The sequence below is a fragment of the Hemiscyllium ocellatum genome, chromosome 2 (genome assembly GCF_020745735.1).
Source record: "Hemiscyllium ocellatum isolate sHemOce1 chromosome 2, sHemOce1.pat.X.cur, whole genome shotgun sequence".
Lineage (NCBI taxonomy): Eukaryota > Metazoa > Chordata > Chondrichthyes > Orectolobiformes > Hemiscylliidae > Hemiscyllium > Hemiscyllium ocellatum.
In genome coordinates, this window is record NC_083402.1 from 112,758,721 (window position 1) to 112,771,899 (window position 13,179).

Here is a 13,179-nt window from a genome sequence, read left to right on the forward strand (position 1 = left end):
AGTCCATTTCTTGTAGGTAAACCTACAATTCCATAGAGGGCAGGAGCTCCAGGATTTTAACCCAGTGACACTGAAGAAACAAGAATATTTTACCAAGTCTGGATAGTGAGGGGAATTTACAAGTGCTGCTTCTGTCCCTATCCTTCTAGATGGTAGTGATTGTGGGTTTGATGGGAGCTGTCTAAGAAGCCTTGGTGAATTGCTTCAGTGCATCTTGTAGATGATACTGTTATTGAGCATTGGTGGTGGAGGGAGGTTGCGGATGTTTGTGGATGTAGTGCCTATTAAGTAAGTTGCTTTGTCTTGCCTTGAAGCAATCCCAAATGGCAGCTGTTGAAGTAAACCTCCCTGATGGAGTATAAATGAAGCAAGTATCTTGATTGTCAGTTCAATGGCACCAGTCAGAATCCACCATTTGTATAAGTTTCAGACAAATTTGACTGTTTGATAATTTATCCAAACTCTCATCAATCATCACTATAGAGGGTATTTCTCAGCACTGACCTGTTGAGCTGTGTGAGATCAATGAAAGTTCACATGGATCCATTAGGTTTGGATGCAGTAACCATGTCTCAGAAATGCACAGTTGGCTTTGAACGAGGGAAATGAGAACCATTCTAGTTATCTCTACAAATTGTTTCTCAACTTGTTCAATTAAAGGATATGGAAGCTTCTTTATGCAGAAAGACATAATGGTTGTGCATCTTCATTCCATGTGATGCTGTCTTCAGTAATGAGCTTCTCTAATGAATAAATAATTTAGGATGTTCTTATTCAATGAAGATCTCCATCTTCTGCTGCCGTAACCTTTTTGACCTTTTGAAGAAGCTTGAGGGCAAGACATACATTCTGCTCAAGCATAAGAGCGAGACTTCTCGATTATGGATTATGTATCTTTTTTTTAACTACCTGATGCTTACTTGTGTTGGAGAGTTGCTTAGCGTACCTTTTATGTTATGTCACATTTGTTAAAGTTAACTGTGCTACAATAAAGAGTTATTTTCTATTAATGATGAAAACAGGTGTGAATTCCTTTTGTTCTGAACAGCAATCAGTCAGGAAAATTGATCATGGTCTAATTGTGATTTAAGTAAAAAATGAGGTCTGCAGATGCTGGACATCACAGCTGAAAATGTGTTGCTGGTCAAAGCACAGCAGGCCAGGCAGCATCTCAGGAATAGGGAATTCGACGTTTCGAGCATAAGCCTGATGAAGCTTGATTCCTGATGAAGGGCTTATGCTCGAAACACTTAATTGTGATTTAAAGCATGTTGGGATGACTTGATAGACAATAGGGTACGATTATTGGTATATTTTTCAAAGTTAATTCATGGCATATTATTGCTATATGCAATCTTATTTTGTCTGTTGCTTTGTGGATATCTTCCCAACCTAACAGTTTTCTAATTTCTGTGCTCTTAGAGCCATGGAAAAGTACAGAATGGAAAGAGACCTTTGATCCAACTCGTCCATGTCCACCAGATATCCTAAACTGATCTAGTCCCTATTCCCAACATTTAGCCCATATCCCTCTAAAGCCTTCCGATTCATGTACTGTTTTTTAGAATCCCTGCGATATGGAAACAGGCCCTTCAGCCCTACAAGTTCACACCGACCCTCCGAAGAGTATCCCTTACCCAATTACTCTACTTTTACCCCTAAACTACACATCACTGAACACAATGAACTATCCAGGTTCCAAACCATATGACACTTGTTTTATGTTCCTTAATAACTTAACTTCAGTTCCTCCTAGCCGTTTTTTTTGTTTTCTTTCCTGATATCTTTGTATTTTCCTTTATCAAACTTCTTCCTGATATCAACTCACTTTGCTAATGCAACTTGCCCTACCCAGTCTGATCAGTAGCATTGTGATTCACTCTTAACTGCCCTTTGGAATGGCCTGGCAATTCACCCAATAAAGGCATATATGGGTTGGGCAATAAATGTTAGCCTCACAGGTGTTACCCAAATCCCATGAATGAAATTACCAAAAAAAGATAATAGCATCAGTTTTAACTCCATATCATACTGGGAAGGTGCATAGAGTTTTCCATAAGAATTCTCCACCTCTATAATGCGAGTAAGATTTGACCATGACTGAGGTTGCAACTGAAAACTACATCCAAAGACTGGTTAGGCTAAATTTCCAGATGAAGCAGAACAAAGTTGACTTTGTGACTGTTCATGGAGACAAGCAAGGTGTTGGATTGGTAGCCAGGGTTGTGTCAGAAGGATTTTGCTGTTGAGATTGAGGGCATCAGGGATGGTGGTGGTGGATGGTGGGTTGGGGATTCAGGGTGTGAGGGAAACAAAGAGGGGAATTACACATCACAGAAAGAGTTTCCCCAATCCTGCCATGCACCTTGAAAAAGCTAGCAGAGGCAATGGAACAGATTTCAGGCAGCTTATCACCACTTTCTTAATGTCATTTAGAGGTTATAATGAATGATAGCTTTACCAGTGACCTCCACTTTAATTAAAGAATGAAGTAAATATAAAAAGTAAAAAATAAGAAGGACGAGGCGAGAAGAAAACCTTACTTAATTCACTAGTATTTTCAGATAAAAGATCTACCTCTTGACGCCTTTCAACGAAGGGTATCTGCCATCATTACCGAGCCTGATTTGCATATGATGCTGGACCCACAACAGTGTGGTTGGCTGATGAAGGGAAAATCACCACAGACCTGCCACACCATAGAGCTTCTGTCTTTGTACAGACAGATGACTGATGGTGTTTAATCTGAGGGTCACACACCTCAGGGAAGGGGAGAGGTTGATTCCTTCATGGCAACCATAGCCAATGTCGGAATTGAATCCACACCATTGGTATTATTCTGCATCACAAAACAGCCACAGAGTCAGACAGTCATAGAGATATAAAGCATAGAAACAGACCGTGCTGCTGATCAGATGTCCTAAATTAATCTCGTCCCATTTGTCAGCATTTAGCCCATATCCCTCTAAACACTTACTACTCATTTACTCATCCAGGTGCCTTTTAAATGTTATAATTGTACCAGCATCCACCGCTTCCTCTAGTAGCTCATTCTACATATGCACCAGCCTCTGCATGAGGTTGCTCCTTAGGTCCCTGTCAAAATTTTCCCGTCACCTTCAACCTATGCCCTGTAGTTTTAGACTCCCCTACCCCAGGGAAAAGACCTTGTCTTTATACCATTTAATACCCCTTATGATTTCATAAATCTCTACAAGTTCATACCTCAGCCTCTTGCGCTCTAGGGAAACAGCCCCAGCCTATTCAAACTCTCCCTATTACACAAACCCTCCAACCCTGGCAACATCCTTGTAAATCTTTACTGAACTTTTCAAGATTCACAACATCCTTCCTAAAGCAGGGAAACCAGAATTTCATAAAATATTCCAAAAGTAGCCTTGTACAACTATAACATGACCTCCCAACTCAATGCACTGACAAATAAAAGCAAGCATACAAAATACCTTCTTCACTATCTTTCACTATTCACATCTATCAGCGACTGTACTTTCAAGGAACTATGAACATGCACTCGAAGATCTCTTTTTTTCAGCAACACTCCCCCAGGTCCTTACCATTGAGTGTATAAAACCTGCCCTGATTTGCCTTTCCAAAATGTAGCACCTCACATTTTCTAAATTAAACTCCATCTGCCACACCTTGGCCCATTGGCCCACTGATCAAGATCCCATTGTACTCTGAGGAAACCTCCTTCGCTGTCCACAACGTCTCCAATTTTGGTGTTATCTGCAAACTTACTAACTATACCTTATATATTCACATCCCCACATCTTTAGTACTATTTTGTAGCCAACTGAGCTAATCAACCCTCTGATTGAACTATAATCTATAACTGCTCTCTGAAATAGTTTAATTCAAGTTGAGGATTATTAGGGATGGCCAACAATTGCTTGCCTTGCCAAGGATAGCTGCTTTCCATAAAATAAAAGAAGAAATAAAATAATGAAACCTTTTTAAAACAATCCCAGCAGCCACACACTTAGTTTTGGTCAGGATACTCTGAGCCACATGAGGATCTGCTGTTTTCCTAGACATCTGCCACTATGATATGGATCTTTTTTAACTTCAACATACAGTTATGAATAAATCTTGCCAAGATTAGAGCTTTGAAGAGCACTGACAAACTTTGAGGTGCACAATATCTTTGAACACATGATTAAGAGTACCATCTCCATACTCATAGACAGAGGCAAATATTCTTCAGAGATACAAATAGAAGATGCCCAAGTAACTCCCATTTCATAGAGCCATAGTGTCATAGAGTCATACAGCGTGGTAACAGTGTCATTGATCCAACTGGTCCATAGTGACTAATTTTCCCAAGCTAAACTAGTCCCTCTTGCCTGCATTTGACTCATATGCTCAAAATCTTTCCTATTCATGTACCTATTCAAACGTCTTTTAAATGTCACATCTACCACTTCCTCTGGCAGTGTATTCCACATACAAACCACAATTACAATATCAATATCTTAGTTAAGATTTTAAAACATAATCTGGAGTAATCATAATAATAATGTGTTTCTACCACATCTTGAGACAGATAAGGAAATCAATAACTCTGTTCTAAAGGATGAAAGGGAAATATGTCAGAGTATTGTCTCGTTAACACTTAACGGAGTTGATGTTTGGTGCCATAGTGATCCCGCGGTTGGATCCAATGGTTCTGTAGCTATAAGGGGAGAAAATTCCCATTGTTCATTCTTTGGAAAGCATTTTTAAATGCATTCATTACAGCCTGAGTCTATCATCTGCAACTATTGAAAAGGAACAGTTTTCTCTCATTGTGGGTTATAACAGCTGTTGTAGCAACATCACTTCACTCTCGATAATCTACCACAGACTTTTAGGATTTAGTATCAATCATCATGCTTGTAGCTTTGTGCTTGCAACAATTAGAATTGTTTCTTACACTTCATTACCCTGCAATTACAGAGTTTACCAACTGGTTGAATATAAATAAAGTTTTTGATTAAAGCTTTAAATGATGCAAACCTTCATCGTGCATTTTCATCAGTTTTCAATATGGTAATTTCAGTGTAATAATTTAAGCTGGTGTTTTCCCAAAGATTTCAATCCTGTCGGAAGGCATCCACACTTTTGACTCTGATACCTCACAGTGTCATTAAGTGGCTTTGAAATAGATTTTTTTTCTTGGATGAAATGAATTTCATCATCAATTTCTCAAAAGTATGTTTTCAGAAATGGGTCTATTGCACAAAATTGTGACCCCCCCCCCCCCCCCATCAGCAGAATTGGAGAAAGCCTTCTTTTTTTTTGCCTAGCGAGTGCTACTGATAAACTGCTTTTGGCTTCACCATTGAATCATTTAAAAATCTATTTTTAAAGATAATCATTTTTTTTTGACCTGATTCCTCCACAGATAAATTTATGACAAGTATTTGAGTAAACTATGGCAAAATAACAAAAGTTCCTTTTGTCGATGCACTCATCAAAATGTTTTCTGGCAACTATTTTCTATCTACTTATTTTCTTCTTCTTGTTAAAAATGATTTTACAGATGACACTTTGTTTGTATTACCTGCAGGACTCTTATGTTCACCTCAGGGGATTAGAGAAACATTTCCCAGATATTTATGCATTAACAAGCTCTTGGTTATACTTTTCCAAAGAGATGACATCACTGTGTGGGTAAATAAATGTCTATGATTCTCCAGTTACCATGTTATTTGGAAAAACTTGATGGGCAATGTGACTTGTATTTGTCTGTCTTTCTCATAAGAAAATTTACTATTTTCCCAACCAGTGTGAAATCAGACTGCATGTATTTATTTCTATTTTAGGTGACCAAACACAATAATAAAACAATCAGGATGATAGTTTTCATTTTCAATAATCTCTTCCATAATCAGATGGGTGAATGACATTTTGTAAGCAATAGTTATGGTCACAAGCTTCAGCCACAAAATAAGTTACCCAATAGGTAAGAGGGGAAATGAATCTGAGTAAACATAGTCAGAGGTATCATGTCACAAAACAGAGTGGGTATTTGGCCAGTCCAAATATTACATTCTAAAGGGGACAAACACTGTAAAAAAAAAATCTGTGCCGAGACTGGATAGCATGGAAACTAGCTATTGGTGAGAAAAGAATGCTCATTATAAAGTCAAGTCTCTTTAAACTGAGGGAAAACTGGAAAAGATAAGGAAAATATAACCTTTTTTTTAGCTTCCTTTCATATTGATGTGTTGAAAGAAAGCTTCATAAAAAAGATCATTGAAATCTGAATGCAAACAAAGTATTGCAACTCTGCACAGCTGGCATGATTTTTTTATTCCAACAATGAGGGCATGGAGGTAGGACTTATTTGTGGAATTAAAATCATATCAAATGGAACCTTTTGCAGCCTCTTCCAGCAAAGTATCATAAGTGTAATTGCAGCAGATGGGCTGAGCTGCTTGCTGAATTACTTTTCTTTCCTGTTTGACCTGTGCTTTTTGAGAAGGTGAATTAGCATCTTAATGACTTATTAAAAGAACTGAATTAAGAAAGCACGGCTTTTGCAATGGATTACCCTAATTGTGTACCATCCATTACTGACCTACTTATAAGTTAATAAAAAAAATCTCCATTCCTTTATTTTCATTTATCCAACTTAAAGTTCATTTACCTGTCAAACATTCAAAAAAAAATCTGAGTGATCAAGAACAGCTTGCAATAATGTAGCACCTTTGACATAGTAAAGTCCTAAGATTCTTCACTGTGATATTATCACACAACATGTAACACTGAACCACATGAGGAAATAAGCTTGCCAAAAGCTTGAAAGAAGCAAGAAAGAGGAGAAGAGAGATTCAGAGGAGAAATTCCAGGATGGAGAATTTCCTGAGCAGAAAGCACAACCACCAGTGTTGGAGTGACTCAAACTATGATGAACAAGATGAAGAACTGGATGAGCACTGAGATCTCGGAAAGTTGTGAGACTGGAGAATTTTACAGAGATAAGGATGAGTGAGGCCATGAAACGACTGGAAAATAAGGATGTGAGTTTTAAAATCACAATACTGTCAGATTAAAGTGGGTGAGTGAGCACAAGGGTGACAGTTTAAGTGAAATTTAGTCCAGGTTTTGAAAGCGGTAGATAAGCAACTGAATCTCTGTCCAGCAATGTTATGACGCTGGAGGGAAAGAATAGCACCTGATAATTATACTCTACCCAAGACCCATAAGGTTGCTGTTTGCTTGATTGGCGAGAAAATGCTTAACAAAAAAACTTTTCTATAAAGTACAACATCAAATTATGGAAAACAGTTTTACTTCAACAATTCAGGTGAATCATTAGTTGCAGAGCATGGCAAGTGTGGTTACGAAGGTGATAATGTACAACAATGGAAAAGGTTCATTCATGAACTAAAATTTAAAATGTGAATAATATGTTTTGTACTTGCTGCTACCCTAAGTTTATATCAACTAATATATTTAAGTGACAACTTAAAGATGTTGAAAATTTCCCTCGTTTCAGAAAACTATCTTCTGCACTTGGAAAATGTTTACTTTTCTGAATTATTTTTTAACATGAAGTGCATCACTGGAGAAGAATTATTTTATATTGCAGTCATTTCTAATCCATAGTGTCAGTCCAAACATTTTTTACTAAATGAAAAGTTTCATGATAACACAAAATACACATAGAAATATCTATATGATAACATTACCCATCAATTGTTAAACCTATGCTGGCATAATCATCTAACGTAAAGTATGCAAAAAGTGCTTGACTTGTCCAAGATATTTTATCTGTTTTTGCACAGGAAAATAGTTACATTTAGGATGGTAATACCAAGCGCATTGAGAGATGGAGCGGGAGTTTGCAAGAGGCAGCATAACATTCAGAACATTCATTAAGTTGAAAAGGCTTGACAACATATCAAGAATTTTTATTGATTTTTATTTATGTTTTTCATGAGGAGTGACATTATCTAATCTTTCTTTCCTAACTTAATAGAATATTTTGCATTTGTGTGCACCATTCCCCACTTCAAGACGCTCAAAATCTTAAAGTTTTGTGGTTCCACATCCTGGCGCATTTCAAGGGATGAATTTACTGTGAGGCTGAATGGGTTTTCTCAGTCTATCTTACCAAACTCACGGTATTTATTGCCATTTCAGTCCTTGTGGAGAGAAACACATCTGATTTATTCCCCATCTTACTATGCAATATTATTGGTGCAATCCACCACTCAGCAGAGATCCAGGAATTCATTGGCACCCCTGGAGCAGGTAAGTTCTTAGAAATATATTGTTAACCCAGACAAGCACTTGCACTGCATGGTTCTTGACATTGGCCTCAGACAGGGCAGTCGGGGAAATAGGTGCCCTGCTTTGTGGATGTGGTTCTGGAGGTCATGCTAGGTGGGTTAGTGCAGAGGAAGGATTTCCTTTTTTCCTAGGACCAGCAGTGAAGGCCATGAGACCAGACCATGCCACCTTGAACAAAGATTGCCACCCAGGTTAAAGCAGATTTAACCTTTTGGAGGAATGCCCACCACTGTAGGAAGAAGGTCAATATCCTTCTCCATTTCACCAGCATAAATGCTACCACCTTCTCTGTGCTACCACTCACTCCATTTTTGCGACTGAACCCAACTCCCATCAAGGCTCAAGCACTACCATGCTCACTAATATATACAACATCCTTCTCCAATTGCATTCACCCACACCAATCCCCAACACTATTAAGCTTGCATGCCCTCTATGCTGTTTACTCATCCAATCAGAACACCTCACAACCAGCACCAAGAGTAACGGCTGTGCCAACCACTTTCATCTCCTGCAATACCTGACATCTCTCATTCCAAGAGCAAAACAGCTGAAAATAAGGCAGGAAGAGTCAAGCCAGGTGTACACTGCCCACCATTCCTCACCCCTGATGAGCAGAGGATCCTGATCCAAGTAGGGACTAGACTGACATTGGAGGCTGCCCTTGCCTTTCTGCATTAGAATCAGTTGAACAAAGATTGCCCCTGTTCTCTTAGCTGAGACCTGCCTGCAAGCCTCTTGGCTTTCTGTCTGCACTAAATGACAAGATAGTATTAATATGAAGCTTGAATTTCTGGTTGAGAGGACAATGCACAAAACAGAAAGAAAATGGAAGACAGTGACCCTGTGAAAGTTCAGGTAGGATCAGAATGAGTATATTCCTTGCTGCCCCACTACTTTGATAGTGGCCAGAGAAGCCCACGGTGCAACTCTGATGTGCAGAAATAGCCTGTAAGTGGATCAAACATGTGCTATGGGGATGCATAGTGGCTGGCACCTGTTGGATGCTAATGTACATCGAAAATAGAACATTACAGCGCAGTACAGGCCCTTCAGCCCTAGAGGTTGCGCCGACCTGTGGAACCAACCTGATGCCCATTTATCCTACACTATTCCATTATCATTCATATGTTTATCCAATGACCATTTAAATGCCCTAAAAGATGGCAAGTCTACTGCTGTTGTAGGCAGTGCATTCTATGCCCCTATTATTCGTTGAGTAAAGAAACTACCTCTGACATTGGTGAGGTCTTTGACAGCAAGTGGTGAATTGAATCAATCAAGATCCCATGGTGGTTTCCATGTCGAGATTTTCCAATGGTTAGTTTGTACGGCGCATTCAGTAAGATCACAACTTGTGGATAGCTGGTCTAGTGTCACCCTACTTAATAAGCAATAAAGAAGTCAACTGGCAATTCACTATTGCCTAGCAAAAATCTCACCACATCACTTGGACAAAGCAAACAAGAGGAAAAGCGATCTCAACATTGGGCCTCATCAAACACCTCGCCTATTTCTGCTACACAATTCAGTATAGCCTATACTGCTCAGAGCTGTTAAGATTTCACCCAAGTAGTAAATGTACTACAAACTTGAGAAGATAGAGAGAATAAAAGAAATTCAGAAAATAGAGAATGCCAATTAGAGATGAAAGATGAGAATGACAGAAGTACCATGGTGAGAAATAAGTAATTCACCCCCAACGTGTTGGCACCACTTCTCCAAATGAGTATCATGACTAAGTGTCACTTTCCTGCCTTTTCTCTACACCAGTGCATATTGTTGCAATAAAAATAATCAATCTAATGCCCTCTGCATTGTCTCAGTTGAGCCTGCCTCCACCACACTTCTAGGCAGTGCATTGCAGACATGAACCATTCCTATTTGATCATCTCCAATATAAGATATTGCAACCACTGCTAATTGACATTCAATAGTGTTGTCATCACTAAATCTCTTACTATTAACTCACTGTGGGGGTTAACTTTGACAAGAATCTCGACTAGACTAACCATGTATTATAGTGCTACAGGACCACTCATCTTCTGACTCTCCAGAGCCTGTCTACCAACTGCAAGGCACAAGTCAGGAATATGATGAAATATACCCACTTGGCTGAATGGAACAACTCCAAAAACACTCAAAAGTTTGACACTATCCAAAATAACGTAGCCTGCTGAAGCACACCCACAAGCATTCTTTCTCTTCACCACAAATGCTCAGTAACAGGATTCGGTACTATCTACAAAATGCATTGTAGAAATTCACCAAAATTCCAGGGACATCACCTGCTAAACCTACTACCACATTGGTCTCAGATGGGCAGAGGATGCATGGGAGCACCACCAATTGCAAGTTCTCCTCTAAGCCATTCCCCACCCTAACTTAGTAACATAAAGTCATTCCTTCACTGCTGCATGGTCAAAATCTTGGAACTATCTCCTTACAGACATGTGGATCTAACCACTGCACATTGACTGCAGCTGTTCAAGAAGACAACTCACCACTACCATCTAAAGGACAACAAGGGACGGGAAATAAGGACTGGCAAGTCAGTGACACCATGTCCCACATGATAATTTTTTTAAAGATTATATTAGGCTCCGTAGTTTCCTCCAAATAAAGTTTTCAGCAATTAACAGCAATGAACATTGTCACTTATCTGCTTCGAATCACTGTTTAGCTGTCTTGCCAAAGGCAATAGCCTTTCTGCAATCAGCAGGTGGCTCACAGCCCACACGGAACTCCTGATCTCATTCCTTGGTAAAATGTTATTTCACCCATAAAGTGTCTATTCTGTTCAATAAGTTCCAATTTTTGCATATTACAAAAATATAGATATGCAGCCCCAAGAACAATTTATATATTATACAACGCTCATGAATTATTCTATCCTGACAGATAAATTCAGGAAACACTACAAAACAATGTTTATCTTTACTTATTTTCTCTGAAGGAAAACCTTAAGCACAAACTCTGCCAGAAGGCTGCCACCAGAGGAGATCAAACTCAGCTGTAGTCATGCAATTGCTGGAGGAACTCAGCAAGTCTAACAGTATCTGTGCAGAGAAAGCAAAGATTACATTTGGAGTCTGGTGACCCTTCTACGAATCCTGTTCTTTGTGGAAGAATGCATGCTGTCCATCATGGGTGCTGGGAAAGTCATGGCTGTGGATAAGGGCAACACTGGAGTTCCTTGAGCAGTGTCTTCAGACTGTTACCCTCTTATTGTCTTTTTCAGTCAGGCTCATCATACACACACTGCATGACAACCAGCATTTTCTTCTTCCTGCATTCTCCCTCCACACTTAAATATAACCTTTCTCTCTTTCTTTTATTTTATGTGCTGAAAATATGGGTATACATTATGCTGAATAAACTTAAAAACAATGAAGACTCTGTAGCCCATTACCCACCCAGTGCCAACTTGCACCAACTCACCAGTCAAGTTTCCTCTGGCCTACATTAGTGCCTGAGGAAGCATTATACAAATTAGGTGTGTTTTTTTCTCTAGAATTAGGAAGGTTAAGGGGTGACCTGATTGAAAACTTCAAGATATTAACAAGAAAACGCAGGGTAAAGACAAATTATTTCCACTGGTTGGGGATTCCAAAACTAGGATCACACAGTCTGAGAGTTAGGGCCAGGCTATTCAGGAGAGATGTTAGGAAGCTTTATATACACAAAGGATGGTAGATGTTTGAAACTCTTCCACAAGTGGCAGTAGATGCTGGATCAGTTGTTAATTTAAAACTGAGATAATTAATATTTTGTTAAGCAAATATATGAAAGGATATGAGTCGAAAGCAGATGTCTGGAGTTAGGCCACAGCTCAACCATAATTTCATTGAAAGGTGAGGCATGTTCAAGGGGCTGAATGGCCTAAACTTGTTCTTTATTTGTTCTTCCTGCTTTTAAATTCATCCGTAGACTCACCTCTCATAATCCCCATAGCCTCCTCATGCCTCATGTCCTGTGAGGCCCGTAGCTCCTCACTCCCCCAATTCTGGGATATTGTGCATTTTTGATTTAGTTATCATACTATTGGCAGTTATGCTTTCGGTCAGCTAGCTCTGAAGCTCCTGGACATCCTTCCTTTAATCCTTCCATTGTATTTGTGATTAACAGTTATGTCAAAAGTGTATATGCAGTTTTGTGAGTAATAATCAGAATAAACACGAGTTTTATAGACTTACGACTGTGGTAGAAGGGAAACAAAAATAGCTGACATGAAAGGGGAAAGCATATTTAGGTGTCATGTTTTATAACATCGGTGATCCTGGTTCAATTGGCTGTTATCAGAATCTGCCCTTGACTTATTGTGCCAGGTCCTTTGTTTGAAGACTGTCTTCATTAGGCTTTGAGACATGGCCCTTTGGTTGATGGACAAGTGATGCAGTTGTGAGATTGATGTCGCAGTGTCATGTTCACTCCTTTGACTGATCACTGCTGACAACCATGACAGGTGCTGGGCTTTCTGCATCTCTGCTGAAAGTCAAGTCAATTCAAGGCAAGGCTCAGATGCTGTAAGCAAGTAAGTAAATGCAAAGTGAGTACGCAGAGACAGAAAGTGATGAGCCTTGAGATGCACCAGGTCCAATCCACGAGTTAGATGCCTCCCCTATGCACAAAGCTTCCTTGCACCAGTATTCCAATGAAAGATGCAAGTGTTCTTCAAAGTGCAGTATTGAACGATAAAACTGTACTGCAAATTAATCAGAGATGTGCCATGAAAATGCAGTGAGGCTGGTACATTTCAGGTGCCAACATCCATTAATGGGAGGGCTGTGGGCAGTTACTGTCCATGAGTATACCCTGAGATGTTGCTGGCTGAGATTAAAGCCTAGAGGTGCATTGAGCAATCAGGACTACTTGTTT